Here is a 21,811-nt window from a genome sequence, read left to right on the forward strand (position 1 = left end):
TAGAATCAGCAATAATCACAATGTCTCCAGGAGAAAAACTTCTTCGTTCTTTATTCCACTTTTGTCGCTTTTGCAACAAGGGTAAGTATTCCTGTACCCATCGTTTCCAAAAGAGACTGGAAATATATTGCACCTGTCTCCATCTCTTTTTTGCATACAGATCTGATCTTTCAAGGTGGTAACGCAGGATTTCCTCTCATAAGCAGGATGTGATTTGGCGTAAGGATTTCCAAATCACTAGGATCGTTGGATAGTTTAGAGATCGGACAATCGTTCAAAATAGCTTCCACTTCACACAAGACAGTCTGCAGAGCTTCGTCATCCAATGTTTGTTGCCGAAGAACTACACAAAGAATTTGTCTCTCCCTTCTGCTTTAAGGTCCTTTGAACCTTTTCATTGTTTAATGCAGTGAGAGCCTCCTTTAACTCCCGCTCAGCTCCGATGAAATGTGTCCCATTATCAGACCTCATGTGAATGACTGGTCCACAACGACAGACAAATCTGCGTAAGGCATTAATGCACGAGTCTGTATCTAGTGAGTATGCCATTTCCAAATGGACGGCTCTACTTGCCATACAAGTAAAAATCACTCCATAGCGTTTCACTTTACTTCGTCCCCTTTTCACTTCAACGGGCCGAAAAAAACCACTCCAACGTTTGTAAAAGGAGGCAGGTCAGGGTTGATCCTTTACACTGGAAGGTCTGCCATCTTCTGTTCACCCAACTTCCCTTTATAACGACTACAGATGACACACTTGGAAATTATCTTTCTGGCAACAGAGTTGGCATTTGTAATCCAATACTTAAACCGGAGCTTGGAAAGCATCTGATTTCTGCCACTATGACCCAACTCTTTATGAATGTCTCGAAGTATGAGATGTGACACATGCTGATCTTTAGACAACAAGATGGGATGTTTTAGTTCAATTGGCATAGCTGACTTGCCAAGTCTTCCCCCAACTAGCAACAATCCATCACACAACACAGGATCCAGACTATAAACATTACTGTTTCTTTTAACACCAACGTTTCTACCCTTGAGCTCAGCAATTTCCTCTTGGAATTGTTCCTGTTGACTGAAACGAATTATGCCATTCTCAACCATAGAAAGATCCTCCACAGTCAAACTTTGTCTGCCCAGAGATGCTTTAAATTCCTGTAACCTTACATCCACAGCAACACTGTGAATCTGTTCCAAAGATAGCTCCTTTCGTTTACGTCTCAGCTCTATCAGAAGTTTCTGCAGTTTCAAATACCAAGCAACTACAACTTTCAAACGTTTCCATTCTGAGAAAAAATGAAAAAGTTGACTTGTGGCATTCTGTCCATTCTATAAAACCACAGCATTGACTTTCAACCTTTTAATCTCAGGGTCATCAGTCGATATCAGATCACTTGTTGGAAAGTATGTCTCACTTGGCTTCCAGAGAAAACTGGGACCATCAATCCATCGGGTATTACTCAGAAAATCTTTTGCTTTCAAACCACGGGATGCATCATCTGCTGGATTTTCTTAAGTGGGCATGTATCGCCACTGTTGAGGTTGTGTAGTGTCTCTTATATAGGAAACCCTATTAGCAAGGAATGTATGAAACCGTTTGTCTTCATTCTTGATGTAATTAAGGACAGTCATGCTATCAGTCCAAAAGACAGAATCTTCCAATGAAAGCTGCAGCTCCCTCTTTAGCATGATGTCAACCTTAACAGCAAGTACAGCCGCTGCAAGTTCCAAACGAGGTATGGTCACCGTTTTCAGTGGTGTTACTCTAGCCTTGCCCAGCAAGAAAGCCACGTGTACCTGGCTTACACTATTCTGCAAATTAAGATCGGAAACTGTGCCGTATCCATCTTCGCAAGCATCAGCGAAGTGATGTAAACAAGCGTGGGAAGGCAATTCAAATTCTAAAGGTTTAAAACATCGGTTCACCTGGAATCCGGCTATTCCGTCCAATTCCAAAACCCAATGATTCAATTTCTTCTAGTGGATCGATGGTATGGCGTCATCCCAGCCCAAGTCCTGTCTCCACAACTCCTGCAAAAGTACTTTAGCAGCCAGAAGAAGTGGTGCCAGAAAGCCCAGAGGATCATAGACTGAGCTTACCATCCTAGTGCATGGTTGATTTTTTAATGAAGTCTTGAATTGAAAGGTATCGGTTTCCACACTCCACTGAAGACCTAAAGCTCTCTCAACAGGCAATTTATCTCGATCCAGATCTAACTGCTGTATATCCTTAGCTCGGTGTTCCTCAGGAACTGACTGCAACACTTTGCAACTGTTGCTGATCCATTTTGTTAAACAGAGACCTCCCTTTTGACAGAGAGCAGTTAGATTTGTAACCATAGATATGGCCACTTCCTCAGAAGAGACGCTCTTCAGACAGTCATCTACATAAAAGTTATTGTTGATAGTGTCAATTACCTCAGCTGGAAAGTCTGCTTGATTGTCCTTTGCAGTCTGTCTCAAGGCATAACAAGCACAGCTTGGAGAAGACACCGCTCCAAAAAGATGAACTGTCATCCTAAATACAATGGGCTCTCTCGTCAAATTTCCATCAGGCCACCACAAGAACCGAAGAAAATCTACCTCTTCTTCAGCCACTTTAACTTGATAAAACATTGCCTCAATGTCAGCCATGAAGGCCACTGGCTCTTGCCTGAATCTCATCAGCACACCCACCAAAGAATTGGTAAGGTAAGGGCCTTGCAACAATTGACTATTAAGTGAGGTTCCTTTATATGTTGCCCCACAGTCAAACACAACTCTCAGTGATCCCTTCTTGGGATGAAACACCCCATGATGAGGAATGTACCAAACTTTGCCATCCTCACGATCTAGTTGGTGAGAAAGTACCTTCTCTGCATAACCTTTAAGGACAACGTCAGCAAGAAAATGAGAGTACATTTCATGAAACCCTTTGTTTCTTTCCAGTTTCCTTTTCAGGCCATTTAATCGTTGCCTAGCAACACAGAAGTTGTCAGGTAACGTGACATTACCAGTCTTGAATGGCAACTGTAGGCTATAATGACCATCCTGGAGCATGACAGTGCGGTTCATTATGTCCACAAACCGAAGATCTTCCCTTGACATTTCTTCTTTATCAGCAGTCCTTTCGCTGAAATCATAATTGAACTGATTGTTGAGCAGCTCCTCCAATTTAACAACAGAAATTCTGTTCACAGTAACCGCAGAATGCCCAGCTTCATTTTTGTGGTCCCTGTTTTCCTCCAAGGTCCCATTAACAACCCATCCCAGTAGGGTTTTAATGGCAAATGGCCCATTACCATGACTGTTTATTATTTCATATGGCTCACATTAGCTGCATTAGTTCCAATCAATAAATCAACACCTGCTTGAATGTGTGGTATCTTAACCTTATCCAAGTATGACCAGTTGGATAACTCCTCCGGAGTAATGATATTTCCAGAGTCAACAGGCATGTTCTGCTGCGTATATACAGCAGGAAGAGGGAAGAAATGGTTAGTATCTATTCCACTGATTTCCAGTCCATCAATAGCATTACAGGAGACAGACTTTTCCTGACCCATGGTGCGAAGAAGAATGTTAACCCTCTTTCCGCTCAACTTCAACAGTTTCATTAGATGTTCTGAACAAACAGTAGCGGAGCTTCCCGGGTCCAGAAAAGCATAGGTATGTATCAATCAATCACCTTTATTTATATAGTGCTTTAAACAAAATACATTGCGCCAAAGCACTGAACAACATTCATTTGGAAAACAGTGTCTCAATAATGCAAAATGATAGTTAAAGGCAGTTCATCATTGAATTCATTGATGTCATCTCTGTTCAGTTGAAATAGTGTCTGTTTTAATTTGCAATCAAGTCAACGATATCGCTGTAGATGAAGTGACCCCAACTAAGCAAGCCAGAGGCGACAGCGGCAAGGAACCGAAACTCCATCGGTGACAGAATGGAGAAAAAAACCTTGGGAGAAACCAGGCTCAGCTGGGGGGTCAGTTCTCCTCTGACCTGACGAAACCAGTAGTTCAATTCCAGGCTGCAGCAAAGTCAGATTGTGCAGAAGAATCATCTGTTTCCTGTGGTCTTGTCCTGGTGGTCCTCTGAGACAAGGTCTTTACAGGGGATCTGTATCTGGGGCTCTAGTTGTCCTGGTCTCCGCTGTCTTTCAGGGCAGTAGAGGTCCTTTCTAGGTGCTGATCCACCATCTGGTCTGGATACGTACTGGATCCGGGTGACTGCAGTGACCCTCTGATCTGGACACAGACTGGATCTGGTGGCCACGGTGACCTCGGGAACAAGAGAGAAACAGACAAATATTAGCGTAGATGCCATTCTTCTAATGATGTAGAAAGTACGGTGTTATGTGAAGTGTTCCGGTTCCAGTTTACCTAATTAATGCAGCCTAAAAATCCTTTAACGGATTTGGATATTAAAAGCATATTAGTATGTTATGTGTATGCCAGGTTAAAGAGATGGGTCTTTAATCTAGATTTAAACTGCAAGAGTGTGTCTGCCTCCCAAACAATGTTAGGTAGGTTATTCCAGAGTATAAAAGGTATCACGTTGTTACCTTTTATAGCTTTCACCTGAACTGGTAAGATTGGCATTAAACTCCTCTCATTACCGGCCCCTGTATGAACACAAGTTTTAGCAGACACTACCTTACACCTTTCCCCCAATTCTTTCCCAATTACCTCCTTACGATATATATGCAGGATAGTTGGATGCACTTCTCCACAAACCTCACAAATCAAACGATTGTCACATTCCTTGCTCATATGTCCCGTCTTTAGACAACCAAAACAAATTCCCTTGGATTTCAAGAATTCAATCTTTTCTCGTTGAGTCTTCCTATTCAAAGCAAAACATCTTTCCAATGGATGTGGATTTGCACAGAACAAACAGTTTCCATTAGACTTAGATAAAGAGCAATGTCTTTGCTGTATTGACCCAATGTCAGTCTTCAGTGGAATTGAAACCGCAACATCAGTGGCAAAACTATTCCCTCTAAAAGTATTGCGCACTTGGGATTTGAATTTACCTGTGCCCTGTTTGTCCTGGATATCTCCAAACACAGGATCAGATGCCACCTTGACCTGTTTTTCAATAACCTCAACAATGTGAGAGAATTTTGCTCTGCCTTGACTGGACCCCATAATCTCACAAGCCTGAGCCCTCCATTGCTCTCTCAGTTTGTAAGGTAACTTTTTTACAACAATCTTCATGTTGCTAGGCATGTTAATTTCTTGCATGTAAGTTCATCAATAGTATTGCAACATGTACACTGTAAAAAATAATTCAGTGGCTTAGTAAATTTTACAAAAATAAAGAGCTATATTAACTTAATAAAATCTTTTGAAATCATTTAAGTGATATTTTAAGTGGGTCAGGTTAAAAAGAATAATTAAAAATCCAACAAATAATTTCTCTAAAATCTACATATATTATTTAAGTTTATGTAATGAAAATAAATAAGTACTTAACTAACTAATTATATTTTTAATATACCCTCAATATTTCTGGTGAATTTTAATAGAAATATTTGATAATTATTTACTTGTACTGATCTGTTTTAGAAACTAAAATTAAGTATTTCCTAAATAAAGTTCCAGCTTAATAAATGACAGTTTAAATAAACTGAGTAAATTTCACGGCTAAAGTGATCACGTGTACAGCTCCGCACTCCGCACTAGCCATACTCCTCACAACTCCTGGTAAGTAACGTTAGTCAGCTAATCCTACTTACGTTTGTAACACTTTATTAAAAAGTTAATAATTATTAAGCATTTCCTAACAATTGTCTTTGTATTTTACGTCATCTTCAACAAGTTTCGTAGCTCAATCGAAGTCACCTGAAGGACGCTTTCCTCAGCAACGGCAAGACCCGCACTCCTCTCATATCGTGGTACGTTATGTAATTTAGCCAGCTAATACTAATTATGTTTATAATGTTTAATTCAGAAGTTAATTATTAAGGATTTCCTAACAATTGTCTTTGTATTTTACGTCATCTTCAACAAGTTTCGTAGCTCAATCGAAGTCACCTGAAGGACTGCTTTTCTCAGCAACGACGTGAACAGCATTACTCGAATTTCCTGTAAGTAGTCATTTTATAACTATGTATATTTGCAATACTTTATTCAAAAGTTGATTAAACATTGACCGTGTGTACGTGTACATAACAGTGTAGTTTTCTAAGTTAGTTAGTGGGGCAGCCATATGTACGTTAGTTTTTTTTTTTTTGGAGTGCATTAACGTTCGTACTATTTGAATCACCGTTTATTTCAACCGGCATTTGAAAGTCTAACGAGAAGTGTAACCATGATCCAGCAACTATAACTATACATGCCCAATGGAAAACGATTTTGTACAGGTTCCCCTTTGGGGTCAGTGGCTTGTCAAAAGGGAACACATCATTTATGAACTTTCAAATTACAACATTCTGTCTTGTAAAAAGCTGTCACGTTTTTGTAAAACATCATAATTACTACATGAACTCAAGTATGAGCTCTTAAATCACCACTACAAATACGCCATGGAAAAAGTATTTAAAATGGCGTGGACATAACATAGACTGGTGCATTTTAATCAGCTCCCACTATAGGGAGTCAGCCAGTTTAAGGCCTGCTCCGTTGTAAAATCATTCTAGTGCACTGAAACCTAAATCACATACAATATCGGTCAAAAGTCTGAAAACAGTAAGCTTTTTAATGTTCTAAAATAAGCTTGCTCATTAAGCTTGCATTTATATAATAAAAAAAATGCAGAAAAAAACACGCCTGTGCACGGTGGCTCTGGATGTTTCCACTGCTTCCGCTGGTCCCCCAAGGTCTGGAATCGGTCCTTCTCCACAATCTTCCTCAGGGTCCGGTCACCTCTTCTCGTTGTGCAGCGTTTTTGCCACACTTTTTCCTTCCCACAGACTTCCCACTGAGGTGCCTTGATACAGCACTCTGGGAACAGCCTATTCATTCAGAAATTTCTTTCTGTGTCTTACCCTCTCGCTTGAGGGTGTCAATGATGGCCTTCTGGACAGCAGTCAGGTCGGCAGTCTTACCCATGATTGCGGTTTTGAGTAATGAACCAGGCTGGGAGTTTGTAAAAGCCTCAGGAATCTTTTGCAGGTGTTTAGAGTTAATTAGTTTATTCAGATGATTAGGTTAATAGCTCGTTTAGAGAACCTTTTCATGATATGCTAATTTTTTGAGATAGGAATTTTGGGTTTTCATGAGCTGTATGCCAAAATCATCAGTATTAAAACAATAAAAGACCTGAAATATTTCAGTTGTTGTGCAATGAATCTAAAATATATGAAAGTTTAATTTTTATCATTACATTATGGAAAATAATGAACTTATCTTGATATTTTGCACTTATGTGATATTTGCATATCACAATATGCAAATTTTTTGAGAAGTACCTGTACTCACTTGAGTTGTTCCAAAAACTGTTTCTTGAGCTGGATCCTCCAAAACTCTCTGTTAATGTTCAGAGGTTAAAAAATTATCTTCTTGCATAGTAGTGGTTCATGGTCATCCCACAGAATGGGTATTTCTGATGGAAGTGTTTCTGTTATCGGATTAATTCTGTTGAAGTGTTAGTTCACCCAAAAAGATGTTGTCGTAATGTACTCTCCCTCAATTTGTCCCAAACCTGTACCAGTTTCTTTCCTCTGTTGCACACAAAAGATATTTTAAGTGAAGTGACGTGACATTCAGCCAAGTATTAAAGAGTGTTTGTTAACGCAGTTAAAGGTTGCCATTGACTTTGCATAGTATACTTTTTTTTTCCTACCATGGAAGTCAATGGCAACTTTCAACTGTCTGATAACCAACATTCATTAAAATATCTTTTGTGTTCAACAGAAGAAAGAAACTCGTACAGGTTTGGGACAACTTGAAGGCGAGTACATTATGACAACATCATCTTTTTGGGTGAACTATCCCTTTAATATTGATGTAAGTGTTGCTTTTATTAATTTTTTTATGGTTTAATGTTGAGTGTGACTGCAAATGGCTGGTATGCACCAGGAACAAAGTAAGATGTCATTTCTCTTACGGCTATCGTAGTCTAAAGGGGAAGTCGGGGCCTAATGGTTAGAGAGTCGGACTCCCAATCGAAAGGTTGTGAGTTCTAGTCTCGGGCCGGACGTAATTGTGGGTGGAGTGGAGTGCATGAACAGCTCTCTCTCCACCTTCAATACCACGACTTAGGTGCCCTTGAGCAAGGCATCGAACCCCCAACTGCTCCCCGGGCGCCGCAGCATAAATGGCTGCCCACTGCTCCGGGTGTGTGCACACAGTGTGTGTGTGTGTTCACTGCTCTGTGTGTGTGCATTTCGGATGGGTTAAATGCAGAGCACAAATTCTGAGTATGGGTCACCATACTTGGCTGAATGTCACTTCACTTTTTTTTTTTTTTTTTTTCTGTAATCTACTTGAATACTAAGATGGATGAAATGTTTCATAAGGTCTAATCATTTCCCTTATGGTTACTTTACAGTTTTTAATTTTTGCAATCTACTGGAATATTAAAATGGATAAAAGGTTGATTTTAGACTTTGTCTAATTTTTAATTGACAAATAAATGTAAAAAGTTTCTTTCTTTATTTGGTTTAATTATATTAATTGTAATGGGTAAATAGTGTAAAAAAATAAAAAAATAAAAAATCGAATGCAACATTTTGATAATTTATAGTCCAATATTAAGTCAAATTCATTTTTACATGTAGTAAACATGGCACATTTGTTTGGTTAAATTTCATCCAATATTTCAGTTATATCTACTCAATATTTTTTGTTTATTTGACATAGAATTACAGTTGTGGTGTTTTATAATTTTGATTATATCTAATTAATTTTATTTCTCATATAAAGTAATTCAGTTATTCAGATTTACTTAATTTTTTTACTGACAATTACTCAATTTAAACAGTATATTTGATTGATTTCACAGCTTTAAAATTTACTCAATTTTTTTGAGTGTAAAAATGTTTCACCAAAAAAATTGAGTAAATAATAGTTAAACTTTTTACAGTGTATGCAAAAACAAAGCATAAGCCTATAATCCTTGCACATCCTCTGCCCTTACAGTGGGCCAGCCCAAGGCTTTCTCCAGATAGGATGTAGATACCTTGAATTCATTACCAAAATGTTCTTTTAGTAATCTTTTGGCCAATGCATAGCCTCTGTCTGGGGCCATATGCTGGCAACTACGGACCAGATCTTTAGGCTGTCCACTTGTAAACTGCTCAAGAAAATACAAACGATCCTTTTCATTTTCAGTTTTCTTTTCAATGCCATGTTCAAACGCTCTCATAAATGCAATATACTGCAATGGGTCACCATCAAAAACTGGGATCTCTCTTTTTGGTAGAATATTAGGATTTCCTTGCTGTTGAATGAGATAAGATGTTAATTCTTCTTGTCTTTTTAAGACTTCAGTCAGTGGATCAACATGAGGAGGAAGAACATGTGACATTTGATCGACTCCCATATTGCTTTGTTGCACTTGAGCAGAATATTGGAAATCAGACTGTTAAACTGTGTGGAATATTTGTTGATTTCTCCATCCTCTCCTTTGATTCTCTGTTATGACTCGAGATGCAGAGACATCAGCTGCTCCAACTATATTTATAGGCATTGAATTCACTGGTACGTATTTATTTGCATTGGGATTAAGAACCTTCGGCCGAGAAGAATCAAACTTGAGTTTATCAGTTGTATTAATCCCACTTGATTTTGACCTTGAATGACTTGAACACTTGCTTTGATTATCAGACCTTTGCAACACAGCGACATTTGCGGTTGAAGCTGCTATTTGAGCATCCAACTCCAATTGTTCCTTTTTCTGTCTCAAATCCTCCTCCTGAGCTTCAATTGCATGCTTGGCCTTCAACGCAGCAGCTTGTGCCATAAGTGCAGCCTTTTCTGCCTCTGCTTGAATGCATGTAGATGATATAGATGAACTGCGGTGTGAGCTGCGTTTACTACGTTTAGAGGTAGCATGAGACACGTTTGAGACACTGTCTCCAGGACCAACATCACTACAAACTTCAACCACTTCAGAGCCTTTCTGACCTTTTTTCTGTATCTGATAACCATTTGTTCACCCGTTCAATTAGCTCATTATTTGGTATCATTCTGGCTTTAAACCATATTTCATGTTTTTCAGCTTCATCAACAGGTAAGATGACCAACAGTGACTCATGTGCTTCTTTAGCCTCTAAACATAACCTCGTAAACTCTTCAAAAGGCAATCGTACCTCAGGTTCATATTCTTTGTTTTCATGGATTAACCTGTTAATTGACTCAATTAGTTTCTGAGCCTTGTTTAACTTAGCCTTTCTTAATTTTTGCAAAGTGTCAAGTTTTTCCATTAAAGCCTTAGCTGTTAATTTAACAGGCCTTTTCTCTTTTTCAGACTCATTTTCAACATTAGACATGTCTTGTTTTGACTCATTAAACCCTTTAACATTCATAGACGTTTCATTTTCCATTTTACAAACAATTGTGAACAAACATACAATTCAAACACACAAACAGTGTTCGTCGGGCTTTGGCAACCAATGCATTGGAATTACGCAAATGTGTGCACACAATTTTACATGGCCATGTTAATGCTGAAACAACCTATGATCCAATCGATCAGCCCTTTAACAGCCAGATGAGCGCGCAGCGTAAATCCAACGATGAAATCAGCACGGGGAAAATATAATCCAAACGATGTTTTAACGAGATGATCCTCACATGCAGAAACACAAAGACTTTATCCAAACAGCCTCCCTCTAAGCCGTCGAAACAAACGTGTTGACTTTTACTCCAGACGATCTGTTGTTTCCAATGAAGCAGAGTTTTTGACTTTTTGTACTGGCTTTCCAATGCCGTTGCCGTTGATGATAGGAGAAAGCAATGCAGATGGACACAGCTGCATAAAAATGTCTAATTTATTCGTGAACTCATTATACATAATCTGAACTTCATGTGACTTCTCACTTATTCAAATGTACACACAAAGTCATGCCTAATGAACAGCATACAAATAAGAATACACTTTCCAAGCTACTCTGTCGTGCGTTCAAAAACTGTTTGCCTCTCAACCACCAACGCCATACACATGTTGCTCAGGTGCTCTGATTAATCCTAGCCACAGCACCACCATGTGGACAAAAACTTTACCATCCCCAAAATGGCTCCTACAATGAGTTAATGCACTGTGAACTAACATTGACAATGAACAGCTTTATTTCTATTAACTAACATTAACAAAGATGAATAAATGCTGTAACAAATGTATTGCTCACTGTTAGTTCATGTTAGTTAATACATTAACTAATGTTTAATAAATGAACCTTATTGTAAGTGTTAATGAGCCTTCATATTTCATATTTAGAGCAATTAAAATCAGTAATTGTTCAGATCAGTGTGCTTACCGTATCAGTGTGTACTGTGTGCTTGCTTCTGGCTGGTGAGAAGTTCAATGTCTGGTCGCAGACTAGTGGAAGCCAGTCTCAAAGTCTGATGCAAGTGTATCTGTGAGCTGTCCCTTGTTGGGTTCTTGGTTTGCTTCATGCGGGAAAAGGTTTGCTCACAGATGTAGGTGCTGCCAAAAACTGTGGACATCTTCATTGCATGCTGTTTGATGTTTGGGTAGGTTTCCTCTGGGAGCGCAGCATAGAGCTCTGAGCACTGGACTCTCCCTGCAGCATTTCCAGTGCATCCTTGCACTTTGCGACTGGAAATGGGACAGATGGTTCCTCAGCGCAGTAGCTTTGGGTGGCAGGGAGATGCGTGAAGTCTGTTGCACAAGCAGCACTAGTTTGACCTCAAATGCTTTGATGTGGGAATACATGCCACTGATTAGCTTTTCTTTGTCTTGGAGCTGCAAGCTAAGGTGGTTCAAGATTTCAGTCACATCAGTTAAAAACGCGAGATCCCATTTCCATTCTGGCTCGGTCAGCTCACGTACTGTTTCACATTTAGACTGCAGGAAGGTGTTGATTTTCGGGTAGCAGGTCAAAGAAACGGCAAAACTCTGCCTCGGCTTAACCATCGTAATTCTGTGTAGTACAGCACATCCTCGTAGGCAGACTCAAGCTTGGAGAGAAAGGCCTGGAACTGTCTGTGTTTCAGCCCATCTTTTTGGATGTAGTTGACACAGTGCATAACCACCTTCATGACAGATGCCCACTTCAAAACTTTGCAGCATAGTGCTTGCTGGTGAATCAGACAGTGGACTTGTAGTGGGGGGGTGAGACCTTGTTCCTCGAATTTACTGTTCAAGTGCCCTACCCTCATTGTGCCAACCATACTAGGTGCGCCATCCTGATGCTGGCCAATTTAGACAAGTATAGATCCAACTCTTCCATTGTTTTGCACACTTGGACAAAAATATCCTCTCCTGTCGTAGTACCTTTGAGACTTTTTAGAGCTGCCAGCTCCTCAGACACTTCAAAGCTTGCACTAACCCCACGAATAAAAATGAGCAGTTGTGACGCTTTCTTATTCAGCTGATGATACACGTTGTCCCCCAAATCTTTGATTCGCCTGGTCATAGTAGTTGCGGAGAGACTCACCACGTTGAGCGCATCCTACACACCGTCTCGACCACAGCAAACATGCATTCTTTAACAAAGTCCCCATCAGTACACTCTAAAACCAGATTTTGTTTCAAATAATCATCTCTAGTAGTTATTAATTATTCTTTCTTGTTTTTGTAAAAAACATTGACATTACTAAATATAAGTTTTGTGAACTTTTCAGATGAAATGTTGAATGCAGTTATTATGTTACGTAGAGATGGCTTAACATGATTAGTTTTTGCAAGGGGAGGAGCCCCGTTCAAAGTTGCTTTTAAAGAGCCACACAGATGGGAAATCAAAAATTACCTGTATTACAGTGTATGATGTAGCTGTCCATCAGTGTAAACAATGTGCAAAGTAATTAAACCAAAAAGTACACGATTTATAAAGTTATTGGCTTCTAAAGTAAGGAGTCGACTCTGAATCGCTGAAACGAGTTGTTATAGAATTCAAATATTTTGCCCATCTCTATGTACGTCACTAGGAGCACTTTGCATAAAAATCTCCGCCTACCGTCTTGACCTATGAAGTTATGTGTTTGTTTTCTCCCAAGCGTCTTATCAGTGTGCTGTCTGCAGCCTTTGTCTGCGCTGATCTTCATTTACAAACACGTCATTAAAATGAAGTGTAACAAGTGCTGCCGAAAACAGATATTCTGTGATAAAGTAATCCATATGAAAACAACGCGATGTCTGTTTTTCATGTCTCCCTCATTATATCTAATGTGACCACACCCCCGCGCTGAACGCGCTATTCAGATTCAAACTGAAGCGCGCGGCTTGAATACACACACACAGAAGAAAAAGCAGCGAGACTGTTCAAGTTTTTTATTTTACTGTTTGCTTCGCGATGAGAGGAATAAGACATAATTCACCCCAAACAGATGCTAACGCATAGTTTACCGTGGAGGTGTGTGCGGAACAACCAATCAAACCTGACTATGTTAGTTGACCAATCAGAACACAGTATGCTACCGAAAGGTGGGGTTTAAGGAAACTGAATCTTTTGAACAGCTTCGCGAACCGTTTGGGGATCTCTGAGAATTGAGGTAATTTTAAAATTATATTTTGACAAAATGACAATGTTTTTTAACCTTGGATGGATTTAAACCTATTGTACAGGACTTATAAACAGTGATAGGAAGCTTAGAATTTTCATCTTACTGGCTCTTTAAGTTTCTACTGAAGAAAAACTCAGCTTCACCTTGGCTTTTCAAAATGTAGAAAAAATGTATATAATAAGCTAGTACACCATGAATCCATTTTCCAAACCGTGTTTTTAGCTTGTCCTGAATCACTAGGGTGCACCTATAATAAGTGTTTAAAAAAAAACAGCTTACAATGTAAGGAAATGAGAAGCCACTTATGTTTTGCTGTTTAAGACATTAAAGTTTGTTCCGTCACTGCATATTAGTGCTCAGTTAATGTGTGTCAAACTATTTTTCAGAGGATATAGCATATATTGTTGACTACTGTGTGCACGTTTCTTCCACAAATGAGTTACAATTATTATCAAGTGCTTTCAAAGCTTAACATTTCTTTGGTTGACAATAATAATAATAAAAAAAAAAAGTTTTCCTTTGTTGTTTTTTTCCAATTTATTTGAAAAAATAGTTCATAGAATAAAATCTCAATATTAATGACATTACATACTATTTACATTGACATTACATAAATATAACATTTATTATTCCTTAAAAACATTTATTTGCTAATATATATATATATTTGTAGTTGTAACTTACAATAGTTATTTATGCAACCTACAGAATACTCCAAATAATAATGTGAACTTAAGACTATGCGTAAAGGCTACTTATGTACACTTGATTTGTCTACTGCATGAACTTAAAGCTCTATGTTAATACAACTAAAGCTGTTTAGTTAAAATTTTTCAAAACTTAAAAAGTTTCGTGCAACGGGTTTCCATGCTATGTTCTAGTAAAGTCAACTAATTTGGGCTAGGAGTGTAAACAGCTTTCCATGGCTAGTAGTAGGTGAGCTAGCTACCTTTTAACTAGCTTGGACAGCAGCCTGGTTGACCTGAGTTTGGCGAAGGAATACATGCTGTTGTGCAGCCAGTCCACCTTTAATGCTCCGAATCCTGTCTTCTCTTGCTTGCCCTTGCAGGCTAGTATACTCTTTGTGGTGGGTTTCATGGTGATGACACAGATTATATTCTTTGAAAACTGCCACACTTTCTTAACATATAATGCAAACTGCATGGTCCTTACACTGAACAAAAAAATAATCGTTGGTCCACTGTTCATTGAAAACTCTGACTCGGCCCGTGGGCCGTAGTTTGGTGACCCATGCTCTAGAGAGTTGGAGTTAGAGACTTCAAATTTGCTATGGTTAATGGTAAACTGTCCTCTACCAGTGTGCAGGGCGTAGCAAGCTTTTCAAAAGTGCTGGGGATGGATGTGGTTTGTTTATAAACAATAAAAACGATGAATACAGTGACAGAGAGGTACAAAATGCAGGGCTTAAAGTTCTCCGGCACCGTGACGGATTTCCAGCTTGCAGCGTTTGGCTGAAAAAAAATAATCCTACATTTAAAAAAAAAATTTAAATTGGAAAGGGGAGAAAAAAAAACAGGGGAGAGAGGAGGCAGTCGCAGCGAGCGCAGACACAGAGTGGCCAGAGAAACGGAGGAGCGACTGTAGTCAGGCATTTGTGCAAAACTGTGGAAAAACCGCAGAAAACGTGCAGGTGTTGAACACTCTCATTGGGAAAAGTGTGGGTGCGACGCCCCTGCCAGTGTGCCAACTCTAACAGCTTTCCTGCCAGCGGTTCTATGGGCTGCCACAGACTTGCGGCGGAAGAAACGGAAGAAGCGGAAGAAGAATAATAATGCCAACAGATACAATAATTAACAAAAACAATAGTCCATTTAGTGCATTTTTGATCAGAAAGGCCTCTTGGTCTGAGAAAGCTGAGAGTCCTGGAGTATAAAGTGTGAGATGATAGATGCAGTAGTGGATGAAGAACAGCGCTTCTTTGGCCCAGGAGTAGCTGCGGTGTAGATTGTCATTATATTGCTCCCTGGAGGAGGAAGACGACGATCAAGAAGCAAATGGCCAGCGGGATCAGGAGCTTGTTACAGAGTTTCCCGTCAGCACTGTTGGAATCTGGAAAAGAAACAGAATTTGGATGAATTCCTGCACCAGATGTAACTCTATCATTGACTGTCGTTACATGCGCACTAATAATGCCATCATTTCTGTAGATGTGTTACTGAGTACTTTGATTGGGTCACGGTTTCTTGGTATCTGGACTAAAATGTCTGGATTTAGGCTGGATACCAAGAAACCATGACTAAATCAGAGTACTCAATACACCCCAAATATAATGATGCTGTTTTAATGCCAATTAAGTATATAGGTGCTGGTTTATTATAATTAACATCAGCCAACACCACATTTCACAATTATTTATTATATTACAAATACATACAATTAAGGTTGCTTTAAGTATGAGTGCAATCACATCAATTAAATTGAAGTATTGTGTTTACATGGTTTAATTGCTGTGCATAATGAGTGTGCATGTAAAGCATAGTCAGACATCTGAAGAAAAATAAATAACTTGCATTTTAAATGTAGGTAGAAAACATTTTTGGATTGATACAAAATTATGAAGTATATAGTGGTTGTTTACTTTTACCTGATCTGCCCTCTGGATCACATTCTGTGGAAAATTAGAGAGAGTGAGCTTCAGTATGTGCATTGATTTACCTTTTAAACATAATAATAGTATTAAAGAATATTAAGAACAAAGAATAATTTTTCAAATAATGAACTGTTCGCTCAAACGATTCATTCACTAGAGATGTAACAATTCACTCAACTCATGATACTGATTTCACCATGCTTTTTTCACAAAATGAGATTTAAGACCAATTAGAAATAAAAAGGAGTCCTTATATTATTTCTGAGACAAAATGTTACACATTTCTTTCTGAAATTAAAATGTCAAATAAAAGAACTAAATTGAAACTTTAAAACAAACCCCAAATCAACCGAATAAAACAAAAGAAATCCCTTCATATAAACAAAATAAGTATTTGTCTGTGCTCTTTCCATTTAAATTTAGAAGAGGGGACGGCATTTTAATCATGATCCAAACAAAGATGCAGCATACATGCAACATGAGCATTTTTATATCTAAACTGGATTAAATAATTTTGAAATTTGAAGCAAGCTTTCAACTTCACGTTTTTTAACAGAAAAACATTAGAATAAACCGTTTTGGGTGAACTAGTTCTTTGAGCATGGTTAGATGGTTTGTGTCCTTACCAGGCTGTAAATCTGTTTTATTGAGCAGTATTTTAGACACCGGGTGTTCATCGTTGGCATACATTTGCAGCAAATGCATGCTTCCCTGGACACATTCTGGCACTGAACAGCGCCCTCTGTCATACAAGCTGGACACGTTATATATTCGTTCACGAACTTCTGAAAGATGAGGTTGCACGAGAACACGAACGCTGTCATGTTTCTTTAGCTCAGGTGCTCCATCACAAGGAAGAAAGCACCGGCAGTTTCCGGACGGCTCCTGTAGAGGAGCAGAACCTGAGGATATAAACGAGGTTTTTTTTACTGATCTGTTTTAAATGGAACAAAAAACACTGACATTAAAAGACTGCAGACATAAAATACTCACTGGCACAGCCACAGAAAATTATGCACAGCCAGAAAATCATCCGTTTGGCTCTGAGGAGAACAGAAAAGGGCTGATTATGTGATAGTTCTGCACTACATGATTGCTTATTTAATGAATTAAGTTTTCTGTGAGTAAATTTAGGATTTATCTCTGATGATTTGTATTTGTTGTTGCTATGAGCTCCTGGGTGTATCCTAAATAAATGAACAGGAAGAATGCCTTGAATTTCTGTAATTTAATATAGCAACTTCAACTCGCAGAAAACCCCCAGTTGCCCTTTTTTCTGTATGTATACACTTATTTTCTGGATTTTTTTTTTCCTATTCTTTGTCTTTATCTTGTTTTATAATGCGTGTCTGTTGTATGGCGAACACATTTTCAATTCTGTTTCAGAATACCAGAATATGAACGGTTTAATAAAGCTCTTACTGTTTTTAAAGACATACTACATAACCCAGAATGCATTGCGAACTGACGTCATTAATATCACGAGATGCTTAAACGTTTTCTAAGAAGAAAGTTTTCTTAGTTAGCTAATTTGTGTTTTGACACATCTAACACGTCTAAACATGTCTAAACATGCTGCCAAAATAAGAAACACACAACCAGTTTCTGAGCTATATTTAAAACATACTTACCGGTTTATTACCAATGAAGTCATGGTTGCGGCTTAAACGTGGAAGGTTTCCAACTCTAGCTAAACTCTTCACACTCGGTTTTGGTTCGGCAAGACGCAAACCGAAACTAGAATGCCAGAAAGTTAAATACAGGTACAAATAACAGTACGATTATATCAATATCCAACACGTGCGTGTGTAAGAGCATGGTCAGAGAATGTCAGGCTCTAGCGTCGCGCTCGTGATGACGTTCTTTCTTTCTTTCCTTCTGTTTATTGGCGGTTGGCAGACTAGAGCTGCGTCCGAAATCGCGTACTATGTGAGTAGGTACTACATTTAAATTAGAACGTACTTCACGACCGTTAAAAAAGTACGTTCTATATAGTATGAATACGGGTAGTTATGAATGGAGTCCGAACGTACTACATGCGCCATATTGGAAATGTCACGTGACATACGCTGTCACCAGAGCATGTCACGTGACATCATAACAGCGAAAATTTAAAGAGCCCATTCCACTGACTGCACCAACTGCGAGCGATGTTTTTAGTTCTGCTTTCTGCCTTCATCGGCGTTTCTACTCTGCTCGCGTACTGTTTTTCGCATACTATATAGTAGGGAAGTATTCGATTTCGGACGCAGCTTAGCTTTTTAGTGCATTACCGCCACCAACTGATGACGTTCTTCTTCTTCTTTGACGTTTTATGGCGGTTGGCAAATCAGCTTTAGGTGCATTTACCGCCACCTACTAGGATGGAGTGTGGAGCATTGACGGTAATGAAAACTGACTAGAAAAAGAAAGAAAAGAAAAATAGGTAACTAACCTATGTGGTAATTCTTTAAATCCTATTAATGACCTCTTTATCTTTGAGATACTTAATTATTCTGTGAAACATGTCTATATCCACATCTTTATTTAAATGCTCTGAAGTGAGATCTGATTTGTTTCTATATTAATTGGTTCTATAAGTTGTAATCTTTCCTTATCATATCCTTTACATTTTATTAAAATATGTTCAACTGTTTCAGGAAGATCACATTTTACACAAAGTCCAGACTCATGTTTACCTATTATAAATAAAGATTGGTTAAGTGTAGTGTGTCCAATTCTAAGGCGAGATATTATGTGCTCTTCCTTTCTATTCCCACAAATTCTCCTTTCATTCCCAACTGTTCTTTGAATATTATATAAATGCCGTCCTTTATTCTCACCATCCCATTTAATTTGCCACATATCTTTTAATGCTTTTTTAATTAGCCCTTTTATTTCTAATTTACTCATTGGACTATTAAATTCTATGTCTGGACGTTTTAATGCTTTTTTCGCTATCGATCCACCACTTCATTACCTTCTATCCCTATATGTGCAGGTATCCATACAAAATAAACAATTGTTTTTGATTGTATTCTGAATGAAATCTGTAAAATGTGGGAATAACCATGGAGGTGTTACTGGCAACACAACGGTAATGCAAACATCACAATTACTTATTCCAATTTCATGTGCCTCATTACTTGCTTTCCATGCAAAACTATTTCTATTTACATATTCATGTTCCTAACAGTCTTCTAATACTTTTTTGACTGGATGTATTTCCGAATGCCCTTTTACAGTAGTCCAGTATACTAGTTTCAGCTTCATCCTGCGAAGCTCCAGTGGCATCTCATTCATTTCAACCTGTAAAGCTGGTGCAGGAGAAGTTTTAAATGCTCCACAGCATAATTGCAATGTCTGGTTTTGTATTATATTTACCTTATTTTACAGAGATGCTGAGGCTGTTTCATAAATCATACTCCCATAATCTAATGTAGATCTTATAAATGCACAGTATATTCTTTTTAGAGACTTTCTATCAGCTCCCTAATCTAATCCTGCTAAACACCTCAGTACATTTATTCCTCTTTTACATTTATCTACAATCTGTTGAATGTGTTTTGCAAATGTTATCCTTGAATCCAACCAAATACCTAAAAATCTAAATTCAGATACTTGCTCTAGCTTTTGTTCATACAATTTTAACTTAACAACTGGTGTTTTCTTCTTTTTTGAAAAACATATTATTTTAGTCTTTTCCACTGAAATACCCAGTTCCTTGCCCACATTTCAACTTCTGTAATAGCATTCTGCATGCTTTTTTCTACATACAACAAATTTCTACCTCTTTTCCATAAAGCCCCGTCGTCTGCATATAAAGACTTTCCAATCCCTGGTCCAATGGTATTAAAAATATAATTTACCATTATGTTGAACAATATAGGGCTGCACACACTACCTTGTGGGGTACCATTTCCAATTGCATATTTCTTTGAATACGAAGACCCTATCCTTACTTGAATGGTCCTATCAATTAAGAAATCCTTTATCCAATTATACATTCTAACATTAATATTCATTTTATTCAATTTAATTAAAAGTCATGATGACGTTCTCTTCCTCTTCTTGTAATAAATGGCTCTTCACTCTTATGAGCATTAAATCCACACACCGTGTGTTGTTACCTATATACTATTACCTATATCCTACAACATCTAGTGTACACGACGAAATGAAATGCGAGTTTAGTAGAATTACAACTTGCTTAGATTCCCCATTCGACCTTCTTTTTTTAATGCCAAAACATTTAACAAGCACATAACCACCTCAAAAACAATAGAGGACAAAATACAAAAAGATAATACAGTATACAAGATAGAAACTGAAATAATAATAATTCTAAAAGAGAAACTAATATATATAATAAACCAGAATGGGAAAATGATACAAAGTTAAACACTGAAAGCAATTTTTGACTTTTGAATGATTTTTGGTTTTTGTGCACATCAAAGATAAAACGTAAGAATTAAAATGAACCAGAAAAATTGACAGGGTTCTTACCCAAAATTGTACACTTAGAGTAAACATTACCTAACCCTTGGAGTTATAATAAAATAAAATAATGTCAAAAGTATTAATACATATTCTAACATATGTTTTATCTGAGAAATAGGTACAAAACTCTTAAAAAAAAGAAGAAAAAAAACCTTCCAGTTAACATTGTACCCATCCATTTAAAAGAAGACACTTGAATTGATTTTCTGATTTCGCATAAATCAGCTTTATTTCACATAAAGCAAAATCTCTTCTATTGATATATAATTATTAGGCCTATATATAGAAACAGGATTAAAGGTTTGCTTCCTTTCAATTAAGTTTTTATTTATGAGTGGCATTAAACGGCTTGAAAGATCAAAGACATTTTTTATATAACTCCAACTGGATTCATCTGAAAGAAGAAAGTCATATACACCTAGTTTTTATATGTATTATTGAATATGGTCTAGATCAGCTTAAAAAAAAGTGCATAACAAAGCCCTTCGTGTGTACAAAAGAATGGGAAACTACATTTGCCACATTCGCTATTCATTTACTAACTGCTTGATTCCTTTAAAAAAAAAAAAAAACTAACACTAGCTTGCTCTATTCTTTTTCCATTTTTTTTTTAATGACATTATTTAAAACCCCATGCTACGTGCACTGTGTTTAAGCTAGCTGAGACTTGTTATAGCACTTATATATCATTGCTCTTTAGTTGATTTTGATTGATCTCATTTGTAAGTCACTTTGGATAAAAGCATCTGCTAAATGACTGAAATGTAAAAACAGGCCGAACAAATATCTAATCAAATTGCACATATATTTATTATTCATCAAAGTATAATACTTAATATCACTATTGCAAATAATTTTCCATCAAATGTGTTGCATTGTTGCTATATATATATATATAATTAACAGCTTCTTCTGCCTTGTCTTTTTGCAGAGAAAAAACACGGTGGACTTAAATATTTAATAAATGAATATTTGACACTGTTTTTCACATTAATGCATTTTCACATCAAAGGAATGCAATTTTAAACATTCCATGGAATGATTTTGAAACAATTCATTAAAAAAAGCCATAAAAACAGGAAATATATAAAATAAGCATA

The 21,811-nt window shown here is 37.6% G+C and overlaps 1 protein-coding gene and 1 long non-coding RNA gene across 2 annotated transcripts in view; one reads left to right on the top strand and one right to left on the bottom strand.

The window, feature by feature from the left end:
- The window catches only part of LOC127978678 (glycosylated lysosomal membrane protein-like), a 199,442-nt gene that overhangs the window by 164,229 nt on the left and 13,402 nt on the right, over positions 1-21,811 (top strand). The window lies entirely within an intron of this gene.
- LOC127978710 (uncharacterized) lies at positions 3,654-4,512 on the bottom strand. Its single transcript, XR_008158614.1, has 2 exons — positions 4,370-4,512; positions 3,654-4,268 (listed from the first exon to the last, which is right to left on the bottom strand). It is a non-coding gene; the product is annotated as an uncharacterized LOC127978710 (long non-coding RNA).

This window comes from Carassius gibelio, chromosome B19, assembly GCF_023724105.1.
Source record: "Carassius gibelio isolate Cgi1373 ecotype wild population from Czech Republic chromosome B19, carGib1.2-hapl.c, whole genome shotgun sequence".
Taxonomy (NCBI): domain Eukaryota; kingdom Metazoa; phylum Chordata; class Actinopteri; order Cypriniformes; family Cyprinidae; genus Carassius; species Carassius gibelio.